Source organism: Ambystoma mexicanum, chromosome 10, assembly GCF_040938575.1.
Source record: "Ambystoma mexicanum isolate Mex_15411 chromosome 10, UKY_AmexF1_1, whole genome shotgun sequence".
NCBI classification, from domain to species: Eukaryota; Metazoa; Chordata; class Amphibia; order Caudata; family Ambystomatidae; genus Ambystoma; species Ambystoma mexicanum.
Window position 1 is genome coordinate 1,091,432,568 of NC_090932.1, and position 13,933 is coordinate 1,091,446,500.

Sequence of the window (13,933 nt, forward strand, 5' to 3'; positions counted from 1 at the left end):
CTCCCCGTTTCTCTCAAGAGGAAGCCATTTACGACCCCCCCTAATTTAACATTTGCCTGAGCCAAGGAAGGCTCATTGTTCAGTTTCCTGCAGTCCCCAGCTGCTCCTCCCCTAATCCAATCAGAGAGGTGTCATCTCCCTTTGGTGAGGGCAGGAGAATGCAGGCCAGGCCTGGGAACATTTGTTGAGCAAGTTTCAACTCCCGTCGGGGGTAGTTGTCAGGCAGAATTCAATCTCTTTAAGCCAGGCTTCAGCTAATTGTCACTTTTGTTCCCAGTTTTTCTTCATCCAAATCAAACTTACAATTTTTACACATGCAGCTAGAATGCTGATTCTAAGTTCAAAACTATGACATTTAACAGTTGCAAACTATGTGACACTCAACAGTAAGTCACTCATTTATTTTAAACATTTCGATTTTAGTGGCTTTAAGTCCAATTTCACTTCAGCTGCTGACATCCACAGCTCAGCCAGTTTCATTATGAACATTATTTTGGGCTCTTTCTCTTTCCAGATTTTGTATGCACACAAGTCTCCCTTCTGCCAAATGTCTGCTGGTGTTCATTGAGATTTTTGAATATCTCGCAATGTTTAAAATAGGCATTTTTAGCTTGCATTTCAGAGAAACAAAAGTGATTTCAAAGCGCTTTCTGAGCTAACCGGCACTGCTGTTTTTCCTTTGGTACACATTTCACCCATGGCACTCCTGGCCCCTCACGCTCGCACTGGTGGGTGGCAGGTCAGGGGAACATTTTGGTGTGCGCCAAAACTGCACGGTTTTCCTGGATTCTGGCGCAATGTGGGCTTTTCCGCCATCTTGGATTTCCTAAGCCCACAGCACCAAATGTTGCAGCATAATAGTCCAAACGTGGGTGAATACCCCTGACAGCGTCAGCCTTCCTTCTCTCTCTTCCGAAATTCAAAAACAAAGGTTGGGGGACGTAGCTTCCCAGTTGTGGCAGCCAAAGGCTGGAACACCCTACCTCTAGACATTAGATCTGACCCATCCCACACCTCATTCTGCAGAAACCTTAAAGCCTGGTTCCTCATCTCCAATGTGTAGCATCTTTTCCTTAATGCTCACAGCTTCATCCTCACACAATATGCTCCTGTGAATATACCTGCTCTACATCATTTGCATCTTACCTATATTAATAGGGTTGAACATGTAAATGTGACTGTTTTATGTACTGACGTGAAAATGGATATTTAAATATCTTATGTCTGTAAATATGTATAATATGATTTATGCCAAACCAATGTTTTCTATGGTTGCCTGTGGTAACCTTGTAATGTGTATTACCTGCTCTCCAGCACCCAGATACCTACGGGTTTGGTGCGCGATACAAATGCTAAATAAATAAATAATACAGGTATCCAACAAACATTGCATGGATAAATAAATACCCCGATTAACATTGGAACTATCCCACACGATGCATTCAGAGGGGAGCTGCAGGAGCTGTGCAGGGTGGGATTCAAGTAAAAGAAAAGGTTGCATATGGTGAACAGAAATATCCCTGTTTGAATAGAACCCAGGGGGCAGGCTCTGTGCTATAACTAGGCAAGGTTAGACACTTGCCTATATGTGGAAATGTTAGAGTGGCAAAATGTTGCTTTAACACCGCCACACTAATTGTATACTAACTGCCTTTCCTGTGATAGCACCGGCCCTGACTGTCTGCAGCCTCAGGCTGGCTTCAGCAGCAGCAGAACAGGCGGCGCCGCCACGCCGCAAAGTTTGTGGTCGGGTCAGGGTCACGATTGGCATGGGCTTGGCAGTGCTGGAATGGTCCGGCACTTGCGCATTTGCAATTGACGTGGCAGGCCATGAACGGAGCACCATACGTGCACCCTTGAGTCTCAACCGATCGTCATGATGGTCATGGTGTGAGTCTATCAGGGAATTCTGCAGTGCACTGTGCAGCCTGGCTGAGCCCCCTGCCCGCAACTTTTTAACTTGAATTGGTCCACCGTCTGACCGTCGATCAGACGTGGTGCCCTTTTGCTGTGCGGTGCACCAGGCCAGTGAGTACCGTAGGCCACCAATCCTGGATGTGGCGGCTCCTGCTGTGCTGTGAGAGCGGCCATGGGGCTGGGCCTTGCCTGTACTGGAGCCTTTGCTGAGAACAGTCTGACGTCAAGCAGGTGAGGACTCCATACTAATTGTATACTGCCTTGCCTTGATAGGATCGACCCTACTTCCTTCGCACACTCCCTCCTCTTCAAATCCCCCTAGCAGGAACTGGTACCTGCGTTAACATGTGTGCTCTGCTGTACTGCATGTGCAACACTTGGAGACTGACACTGTGCAGATTGCATGCTCGTGTTTGCCCTGTATCTCCTTCACACTCCACTACACAAAAGTCAGTGCGTCCCCTGCAAACACCTTTAAAACATAGTTCGGGTTGCACGCCCATTTGTACCCTTAATCTAAGTGCACTGACTATAACAGTGGAAAATAGCACGGAGTGTAGGCAGAGGTGCGTGCGTGCAATAACTTAGCTCACTTTGTTAACACGCCTGCTGCAGATGCCCTGCCTGTGTGCAGTGCAAACCCTTCTGGTCAATGGCACCAATGCAAGCAGGACTGACTCCACCTTTAAACCTTCCAAGGTCAATCAATAACATGGCTGCCATGTCCTTCCTTGTGCCAACACTTGTTCTTGACAGAGCCAGGACCTCGAATAATGTAGCCAGTCCCCCACGCAACCCATTTGGGGATTTGGAATATAGCTTTTCAATGCATCCAGGGGAGCTGGAGGCAAGAAATTCACGGAATGCCCCAGGTGGAATAAATACGGGATGTTTACTGAGACCCTGGAATGCAGGCAATCCCAGTGTCCCTGTAGGTCTCGGAGTCTTCCTGATTCTCAGACATCAAATGCGAGGAACATGCCGGGCCGAGTTGCCCCCTCTGCCTTCGTGGGACACTTGTGCCCATTTGAGCATGCAGTCCATTGACTACCTAAGGCCATGCTAATCCCTATGGCCAGTAATTCCCACCCACTTCCTGCCCAATATGCATCCACTCCTGGGATGTCTTTGAGCTCACAAAAGATGTTTTGAGTAAGTGCAGTTCATTACTGCTCGGTCACAGCTCTGCTCAAGTAGGTCACTTTGAAATACAGTTGTTGCTTGAAAAAGAAAAAGGGGAGTTGGGGGCTGTGAGGAGTGTGGGCTCATCACACTTCCTCTAGTACTGGAGTGCAAGGTAACCTATTTAAGGGATGATCATGGTTCTCTCCTGGATACCTTGCGCTTAGTTTGATAGTTCAAAACAGTGGATTTGCCACACACTTTCTTGTGAAAGTCCTGTTTTAAGTGCAATTTTTGTTCATTTATCAATTGTTTCATGTGGACTCATAGTCCCAATTGTGGTCAGCTGACACATGGTTCGACCGCGTGGGTCTTTATCAAGGCAGGCGTTATGAAAAAGATGCCCCAATTGGGGTAGGATGGTGAAGAACGGTCAGTCCTATGGATGACGGCTGGGCTTAAAGTCTGCGTCTTGGTCTGATACCTGTGATGGGTATCAGACCAAGGCACACGTCTGTGTCCAGATTAACTGAATAAGGGCAGACTTCAAGCCCAGCCTAAGCGCAAGGTATCCAGGAGAAACCCTTGATCATACAATAAAGGAGGTGTGGCCTTCACCTAAACCCCTTCCTGTGACCTGCGGATAAACTAATTAGGACACCACTTTTTTTATCATCAGAGCTTAGCAAGGACGGTTCTACACCTAGGGCCCAAAGACGTATAACCTATTTAAGGGTTCCTCATGACATCAATTTATTTATTTTTACTTATTTGATTGTTCATTTACACAGCGCTTAAACACAGGTGGAACAAGGCAGAAAAGGAACAAGGAAATACAGTAATCACTCTTAGGCCTTAAAGTTTCCCAGTGATTGACAGAAAAACTAGGATACTCGGCCTGACGGCATTTCACCTAGTGACCAAGCTAGGGAGAAGGGACACAAAAGGGGGGGGGACAAGACGGTATGCAGTGGTTATCATGAATACCAAACTAACTAATACCATTATAATGAACCTAAAATAACAAATACCAAATATTGAATTCAGAAGAAAACTATAAAAGAGGTAGGGAGGGGGGATAGTGGTTTTGGAGGTGAAACAAAGGTATTAAGAACAAAACAATTGAGGGGTTTTGGGGCGGAACCCCTGCAAAAACAACAATAAAGGAATTTGTTATTTGGCAATTCGTTATATTGGTATTCATTATTATGGTATTAGTTATTTTGGATTCATTATAATTACATGTAACCGACAGGACAGACAAACTAACTAGTCCTGGTGCATTTAGGTCATGCATGCATACAGATGGAGGTGCGAGGAAGGGGGGCCTGGGGGAAACAAATGAGGCCAGTCCAACAGGACCCTGTGTTAAGTGCAGAGAGGTTGCCCCGCTCATGGAGAGAAAAAGAACGGAGGTTAGCAGGGGAGAGAGAAAGGAAGGTCTTGAGGAGTTTACGGAATTTAAGGTGCTCCGGCTCAAGACGGAGAGAGGCACTGAGGCTGTTCCAGAGGGAGGCACCTGCAGAGGATCGAGATCTACCCCCAAATCTCTGTTTGTGAAAGTGTCTCACCCGCAGAGAGTTGGAGGAGGACGAGTGGAGGACTCTAGAGGGAGAGTATTTAGTGTTGTAGATAGTGCAGGCCCCGGCCCCAGAAAACCATGTGGATTATGCAGATCCTTGCAGCCACGGGGAGCCAGTGGAGGGATTTCAGCGCCGGAGAGATGCAGTCCCTGGGCTTGATGCCAAGGATAAGTCTTGTTGTTCTGTTCTGGATGAGTTGTAGAGGACAGAGAGTAGAGGTAGGAAGAGTGAGAAAGAGACGGTTGCAATAGTCCAGCCTAGAGAGAACGAGGGCTTGCGAGGTGGTGAGTCTCTGGGGGGAAAGTGAGAAAAGGCAGAATTCCTCTGAGAAAGTGCAGTTGGTAGTGGGACTTTTTGGAGATGTCTGAGATGTGAGAGGAGAAGGAGAGATGACCCCTAGATGATTGTTTGCCTCATTGCTAGGTGAGGGCACAGGGCCTAGGGAGGTCGGCCAGTGTGAGAGTGGGATGATCTCTGTCTAACTGGCATTCATGCAAAGATTGTTAGCAGCAAACCAAGACTGACCGGCAGATATACAGTCAGGAATGAGCGAGGAGGAGGAAGAGGCTGAGGGTAGCCTGAAAGAGAGCTGTGTTTCATCCGCATAACACTGAAAGTTAGAGCTAAAGGTAGAGATCCTGTAGGCCAAGGGGTCCATGTAGATATTGAAAACCCAGGGGGATAGGTTAGATCCCTGGGGGACACCACAAATAGAAAGAGCCATAGAGGAGATAAAGGACCCAAGTTCCAACTGGGAGGGCCGGTCAGAGAGAAAGGAGGTGAGCCACACCAGGGCCTGCTCTGTGATGCCCAGGGTATCAGAGAGACGGGTGATCAGGATGTTGTGGTTTACCATATAGAAAGCAGAAGAGAGGTCGAGAAGAATGAGGACAGAGGGAGAGTTAGAGTCAAGGTTTGAGAGCAGGTCTTCACAGGTTTTCAGAAGAGCTGTTTCCATGCCTCTGGATGCTCTAAAGCCAGACTGATGGTCATGGAGACAACCAACTGATTCAGTGTGGAGGGTAAGTTCAGTGATAACAAAACAAAAGAAAGTCAGACTGTGTTTACTTTACTTTATCAGCCAGCATCAGTAATCAATACAAGCAATGCCTGTTGTGTGCATCCCTGTGTACAATAGGTGTCACACTGACATGGACTCTCCATGCACTGTGAAAGGGTCCCTTTGAATAATAATCCTGCACAAGCGATTAGCTCTCGGTTGCTGTTCCTGGCCATCTTTCACATATATGCCAACCCTCACGATTTAGGCGGGAGACTCCCGACTTTTCAATGAGAATATTGCTTTTTTCCATATTTTTTTTTTTTTTTTAACTTCAGCCTGAAGGACTCAATGTAAACATTGAGTTCTCAAGCTTTTGTTACAAGTTGTTGCTCATCAAAATTTGATAAAAAACCATGTTCGTAGAAAATAAAGCGTGTTATACGCCTAAGTAGATATATAAATCGCTAGACAATCACAGTTTATCAAGTCGTAGTGCATCTAAGAAATTTACTACAGCACAGCTCAATTTAATGCAGTGTCCAGCACTGGCATAAGTCCACCAGTCTCGATTTCCTTCTGCTGCAGGCATAAATTCGCTTAGATGCAGAGTTCGCTGTGCTGTGAGCCGCTCACACTTTGTTAACAGATGTTTAGTTGTTTCTGTATCACTATTACAGAAGCGACACATGTTATCTCTTCCTTCATTGATATGTCGACGCCACAGCATCTCTTTTGTTTTGAGCGCGTTTAAGCGGAGTCTAAAAAATTGGGCCCTGTGATGACGAAAGGGACAGTTTGTCAGATACATGCTTGGCACGTTTAGTTTGTGGGCGCCAGGTCCGGAGTCTAAAGTAGTCGGCATATGATTGCGACGATCAGTGTTCTGGATCCAGCGCCAGAGTTCAAATTTCTTTTTTGATACTTGGGGGCGCATGATTAAGTCATTTAGGTTCATATCAGCAGCAGTTAGAATTGAGATCATCATCTCTTTCCACTCATCTAGTAGCTTCAATGAGCTCTGGCCTGGTTGTGTGCAAAAGATTTGGAAAGCTGGAGTCACTGGAGTTAGGCACATCTTGCGCAGAGCCATTAGTGATTTCCACAAAACGCAAGTGTGAAGCGGGTTCAAGGATAGTTCGTATCGTATTTGAACCATCGAAATGTATGACGGTAGACCAAGAACTCACCGCCAAAAAAGCCCTTCCATTTTCTGCCAAAATAAAATGTCAATATTCCATGCGGCTTCTGATCCAAAGGTAATTGCTGGAACAACCTTTAGGGCGTACAAGGTTAGAACTGGGGTGAGAGTGAATTTACCGTAATTTCTGTTCAGCAGCCTCACTTGGATGGTAAGTCGTATCATTCTGTTTTCTATGTCAAGTTTCCAATGGTGTTCATGTAGGGACTTGTTGAAGGTGATTCCCAGGTAGCGAATAGAGTTAATGATCCCGAGGGCTTTCCCATCGACTCTCCACGAGAAAGCTTTCCGTTTTTTGGAATCCCGTTCGCCAATTATAACGACCTTTGTCTTGTCGGTGTTCAGGGTCAGGTCATTGATGGTTAAATAATCTTGTAAGTTCGCTAACTGCCGCTGAAGGCCAATTTGGGTACGGTCTAAGAGCACCACGTCGTCGGCGTAGATTATGCAGCCGATTTTGTTTTGATTGATTTTGGGAGGAAAGCATCTTAGATTTTTTCTGAACTCTGGTAGATCACAAATGAACAGTTTAAACAGGTTGGCTGCTAGCGGACACCCTTGTTTTACTCCTTTAGTTGTGGTTATTTGGTTAGATAGAGCGCCATGATCATTCAGCCTGATGCGGATGGCGGTTTGGGAATGAAGGGCTTTTATGGGATCGATTATGTTGCGAGGACAATTCCAGTTATTCAATTTTTGCCGCAATTTGACTCGATTAATGCTGTCAAAGGCGCCTTTCAGATCGATGAAAGCCAGGTAGAGATGGGTCTTGGACTTTAGAGTTTCCAGCTTTAGTATGTTCAATAGTAGGAGATTTACTTCCACGCCCACACCTTTGGGAAAGCCAGTTTGTCTGATGTCGAAGATGTGGTTGGACACAGACCATCTTGCAAGTTTTTGGCACAGAAATGAAGCGAAGATTTTTCCTATTGTGTCTAACAGGGCAATCGGGCGATAGTTGGCAGGATCAGCCCGATTGCCCTTTTTGTATATTGGCACAATAATCGCTTCACGCCAGGAATCTGGAATCGACGTTGATGCAGACAATCGCAGGAACAGCATTTCAATGAACGGTGACCACTGTTCGACATTTTCCTTGAGCATAATGTTGGATATTAGGTCAGGACCAGCAGCATGTGATCTTTTTAAGGCTTGTATTGCTAACTCAATGTCCTCCTTGGTGATACTCAAGTCCCATGAAGTTAGACCGAGGTCAGGGACGGTTGATGGTTCCAGGGATGGATTACCAAAGAGGTTTGAGAAGTGTTGCTCCCATTTTCAGGCATCAATTACATTTGACATCATGGAAGAATGCCGGACATTGACTGTATTCAGGATTGCCCAGATTTCACGGGAATTCTTAGTGATCAGTTCCTTCATTAGCTCCTCAGCTCGTTCTTGTTCGATGATTACTTTCTGCGACTTTAGCCAATTACGATATATTCGACGCCGCTGACGAATTTTTGATTGAATCGAGTTGTTGTCGCTGGTCGCGGAACTAGATTTTTTTATCGCGTGGATATCGCGTCTCATGGCCTTTTTTTCTTGCGACAGTGTCGCTCAGGATATATGTTTGTACTTTGCACCCGATTTCAAACAATGGGGTTTAGAGGTGACAAAGTCATATAATAGAGGAGTATAGTTCACGGACAAAGCTGTGTCCTGGTGAAATTTTTGGCCTATTTTCTCGATCTTTGGTCCATCAATCTGCAGGCAATTTCCTCCCGCGTTGACAGAGATAGAGGGTTTAAATAGGCTACAGTCTGATTGCCACTCTACGATACAGGATAGACGCAGAAGATTGTGATCGCTAGATGGCATCTCAGTTATTGTCAGGGTTGTATCCTCCTCTAGTAAGTTGCATGAGACCCAGAAATAGTCAATTATTGAATGTGCCTTTTGATTTGACCAGGTTGGTCCTGGTGGTTGATCACCTGGGACATGTCCATTAACCATCATGCAATTGCGGTTTCTGAGAGAGAGACTCCAATGATGGCTCCTTATCGAAAGATCGTCAACTGGCAAAAGTTTGTAATTTCCAGCGCTGGGATCATAGCTGAACCAGGAGCAGTTCAAATCACCAGCACATATTATTGTCAAGTTTTTGTGAATCAAAAGTGTCTCATCGATGATTGTTGTGACCGCGTCTATGAAGGTCTTTGTGCTTATTAAACTAAGATTCCAATATCCATTTAGGACTAGTAAATGATTTCTCGCAGAAGTTCTTGTTTCAGCAGTTTTTAGTAGTGCTCCTTGTACAAATGGATTCGGATTAAATGAGTCCATGAGACTCCACCAAGAATTGATTTTAATCCGCATCAGGAGCCCGGATGATGGGCGTCCCATCGGGTTTTTGATGGCCGGGTTTAATAAAGAGACAAAGCCGTCTCTAATCGGAGGATCGGTTAGCCATGTCTCTTGGAGACAGATAACGAATACATTGTCCAATTCCAGGTCGCAAGAGTTGAATAGATGGATGAATCCGCGGGTATTCCAGGATAAGAATTCCCGTTTGCATTCAACAGGGATAACTGATGGCTAGCGCTGAAATGTAGCAGCGTGTCGTTTGACACTTTTTTGCGCCTCGATGGAAAGTGATCTTGAATTATTTGGAATTGATATTGCTTGACGAAGATCCGCACGTCGTTGTTCATTGCTTCCTTGGGGGCTGCTCCTTGGTCTTGATGGTGACGGATTAGGCCTGAGGGATAATGGTTCGACTGAGATATCGAACCCGAAGTCGAGCAGGTCTTCTGTGGCGTTCAGCAGGGTATTTTTGACTGAGGCTGAGGTGATATGTAAAAGAACTTGGTCACAACATTTCTCCGTGACATACTTCACGACTCGAATGTCTTCAGATCGAATGGTGCGGAGTGATGGAATACAGGAAAAAAGTTTCATCACATTATGCCGATTCAGATTAAGTTTGCGGTCTTTGTGGTGGACATTTTGTAAGCGGAGTTTACAATTCGGGTTTCCAGAGTCAGATTTTGAAGCAGCATGGACTCGTGAAATAAACCGAGGTTGTTTTTGTGACTGGGATCTTGGTTGTTTGGGGTTCAAGAACCCTGAAGTTTGGTGTCTTTGTTCAGCTTCTTTTGTTCTGTAGTCCAGGTTGTTCTTCTGCCAGGGTTCTGGTTTGGAACTAGGCAAGAGTGCCGCACCAGCAACTTTGGGATTTGTATGGAGTGGATCAGTTTGCTGGTCGGTAAAAGAACCATCTGAATATATTGAGAGATAGCAAAGATCGATCTCCGATCCTGTTGGATTACTCACAAGAGTTTCATGGTCGGACTCCAAACGTTGTCTTTTTTTTGCAGGCGCCACAAGGTTTGGGTGATTGGCCATTGAGGTTTCTTCCAGTGAGATGCCATTTTGGAGCACAGGGGCTTGCAGTTTAGACCGCGAAATTAAACCTTGTTTGTTTGGAGGTATGATATTTCTGATATATTTTCTTTGCTTCGTTTTCTGTTCACAATTTTTGTTTTTTTTCTCTTTCATGCCTGCCGAAGTGCAGTCAATTGAAACTTTTTTTCAAAGGTGGTTTTTGAACCGGCTTAGAGGTGATCATTATTGATTTAGCAGGGCCACCAAAAATGCCAAAGGAACCTGTAGGATTCAATGGAATGGCAAATTGAGATGGACATTTTGGATGGTCCTTTGATGTGGTATTTGAAGTAACCACTTGAGGTATTGTGTCCAGATTAATTATTCTGACTTCGTCAATTGTACTACCAGTGCCTTTTTCAGTATGCTCATGCTCAGAAGGAATAACAGGTAGGTCTGGATTGTTTGCGCAATCAAGAGAGGCCGTAGAGTCAGGAGCAAGGATTAGAGGTTGTGATGGAGGCTTTACGATGGTATTGACCGCTGGCCTTGGAGGATCCTTAACGAGCGCCAAATTTGAGTTCATCTTTTGTGTTGAATGGCGCATCCACTTTACAGCTTCAAGAAGGCCATCTGATAGAGAGTCATTTTGGCAATGGTGCCGTGCGGCAAGATCCCGAGATAACTGAGATTGTAAGAAATTGGTCACGGCTTCAAATTTATCCATCTTTTCTTTTAGAGTAATGATTACGGAAGTCTGGTCTTTGAAGGCTTCATGAAGTGATTCATACATTTTTAGGAAGGGTAGCAAAGCAGTGGAAGAAGCAGCCAAAACGTTGTTGTAAATCTGCATCGCTGCAGCGGACGAGAGACTCGGTTTAGATTTAGATCCGGATTTTTCAGCAGTGCTTGACTGAGAGTTGTTGGCGGAATCAGAGTGGACATCGCTAAAACCAGAGATGTTGACAGCTGGCAGGACATGACTGTCACATGGTGGCTGTGCGACTTTGGTGCGTGAGCTTGCTCTCCTGGATGTAGAGAGAGTGTCTTTGTTGATTATAAGCACGTGTGGTTTTAGTCGAGTCTCTTTCACGCTGAGGCCTCGCAGACCTCCAAGGTTTTCACCTTCGACTAGATTTACACTAGAGCGAGGAGAGGTCAGTTTTGAATTTCGTGAATTATGTGAATTGTCGCTTGTGAGGAAAGGCAGATTGTCTAGACCAGCATCATATTGAAAGATATTTTGAGTATTCATGATAGAGTTAGTCAGAGGGCGTGGCTGAGGAAGCTTTGGTATGTATGGCCGATCTTGAGGCTCTGTGCAAAGGGGCTGAGGTGAAATGGTGGCATTTTGGGGTTTCTTTGGTAGTTTTTCATTTGCATCGCCTTCTAAGAAGCGAAGGTTGTTTATTTCATGCCCACTACGGCTGACATCTTTTGGGGTCATGGTGTTAGTTTCAATGTCGCAACCAATCACAGCTTTGATATTTGGGCACTGAATTTCACGTGTGTGTTGGTCAGTGGTGTACACGCTCTTATTGATGCTCGTGTTTTCGTCACCATCTTGAGAGGCTTCCATTAACTCTGCGTCGGTGAAATCAAAGGGAGAGAAAAGTTCATCAGCTGTTGCTGAGGTTAGCAGGTTAGGATCAGTTTGTTTACAGTTAGCTACCAAAGACAGACCTGATAGGCTTACAGGTACATGAGGTAGATCAGTCAGCATTAGTGGGTTACATGGAGGAAGGGTTTTGGAGTGCATAGAACTGTTATTAGGCGCGAAGATTGATTCGCGCTCATCAAAGACTTTAGCGGGAGCTGCAGCCTCTGCACAGGCGGATGTATTCAGCTCACCAGTTCTGGCGAGCTGACAACTGATTACTTCTGGAAGTAGTGGGGCCTGATCAGGAGCAATGTCACTGCTACCGGGTAAGGAAAGGTTATTCATCTCGTCCCGGTCAGCTATTAGCTTGGATGTTATAGGGATAGATGTTGGGGTGCGCGATGGTGAGGAAAGGGGGGGAGAGGTGACAACACACGTTTCCAATGATAAGATGGGCCTTGAAGCTGAGACTGATGATATGTCAGACAATGCATCAGTAGAGGAAGCTAGTTGGATAGGATGTCGAACACGTTTAGAAGCGCTTACCTTTACAGTCTCAAGAAGTGAGTCGGCTTTTAAGGCAGTCCAGGGGTTTTGCATCCAGCGCTGTTGGATGGTTTTTCTGCGCGTGTGTGGTCCTTCATTTCCTGTTTGTGCAGTCATTATGAATAGGTCGCTGCCGGTCGCGGATTAACGCTCTCTCCACACGTGAGCTGAAGATTTATGAGCTCGGATCTCCGAAAAAACTTGGAATGGTAGTGTACGAATGGTAGTCCCGTAAAGGAGTTCGTAGCTGCAGCTCCTCGCCGGCTGATTTTCTATCTCCAATGGAGGAACATAGAGTGACTTTGGGCACGGCTCTGTAGGGCGCTCAGAGGGGATCAAAGAGGTAAATCCTCCGCAGTCTTCCCGGATGTAGTTTGCGCGCCACCAGTGCCAAACAGCCGCTCAACAGCCTTCAGGCCTTTAACCCTGTTGGGCTTAACGCCCCAAGGGTGGTAGCCTGTGTCTTTTCAGTAAGCCCTCGCTCACGTGACCAGCACACGTGACGAACGTGGCCCCGCCTCCTCCAGGAAGCGAGGTGCAGCAGGGATGCCGGCAAGAGCTAAGGAGAAGCTCGCAATGCCTGGTGAAAGATTGCAGCTTTAGAAGTGAAACAGCAGTTCCTTTAGGTAAGCGGCGCACAGGGCGGGCGGCAGCCTGTGTCTTTTCAGTAAGCCCTCGCTCACGTGACCAGCACACGTGACGAACGTGGCCCTGCCTCCTCCAGGAAGCGAGGTGCAGCAGGGATGCCAGCAAGAGCTTAGGAGAAGCTCGCAATGCCGGGTGAAATATCACAGCTTTAGAAGTGAAACAGCAGTTCCTTTAGGTAAGCGGCGCACATGGCGGCCGGCAGCCTGTGTCTTTTCAGTAAGCCCTCGCTCACGTGACCAGCACACGTGACGAACGTGGCCCCGCCTCCTCCAGGAAGCGAGGTGCAGCAGGGATGCCGGCAAGAGCTTAGGAGAAGCTTGCAATGCCGGGTGAAAGATCGCAGCTTTAGAAGTGAAACAGCAGTTCCTTTAGGTAAGCCATATTCTCCCGCCTAAGATAATTCCAGTGCTAATACATTCCTATGGGGAAAACTACGTCTCGCGATTTTCTCTCTCAAAACTTCCTCATAGGTGTGCCGGAATGTTGGCATGTATGCTCTCAAGCTGCCATCACCCGCTGCGAGCATGTGTACAGCTGACACACAACCGCATCTGAGACCCATCACAAGGCAGCCAGCATGCTTGGATACAGTGTACCAGCGACATGCTAGTGCTCTTGCAGTTTAATGTGAAGAAAGTGCATTGGAATCCATGCACAGCAGAAGATGTGAGCAATATGTTAGGTGAAGGTAATATAATGGGTTGCAGCAATCAGTAACAAAATGGTGACGGTTGGTTGAGAACGGTTAAGACCCGGAAAGACCGTGGTGGGGGGGCTCCAATCTGACAGTTTGCCTAGGGTGGCAAAATTCCTTGCACCACCACTGCCAAGGGGGAGTTTTTTTTAATAAAATGGGATGCAAATTGTGCATTTTAAAGAATATTTACTCAGCAACAGTGGTCAAAACTATTATTGGCATAGTATCGGCATAGTAAAGTAACTCCATACTTTTTTTGGCCTGGCTGAGGCCTGGCACAGCATGATCAGCA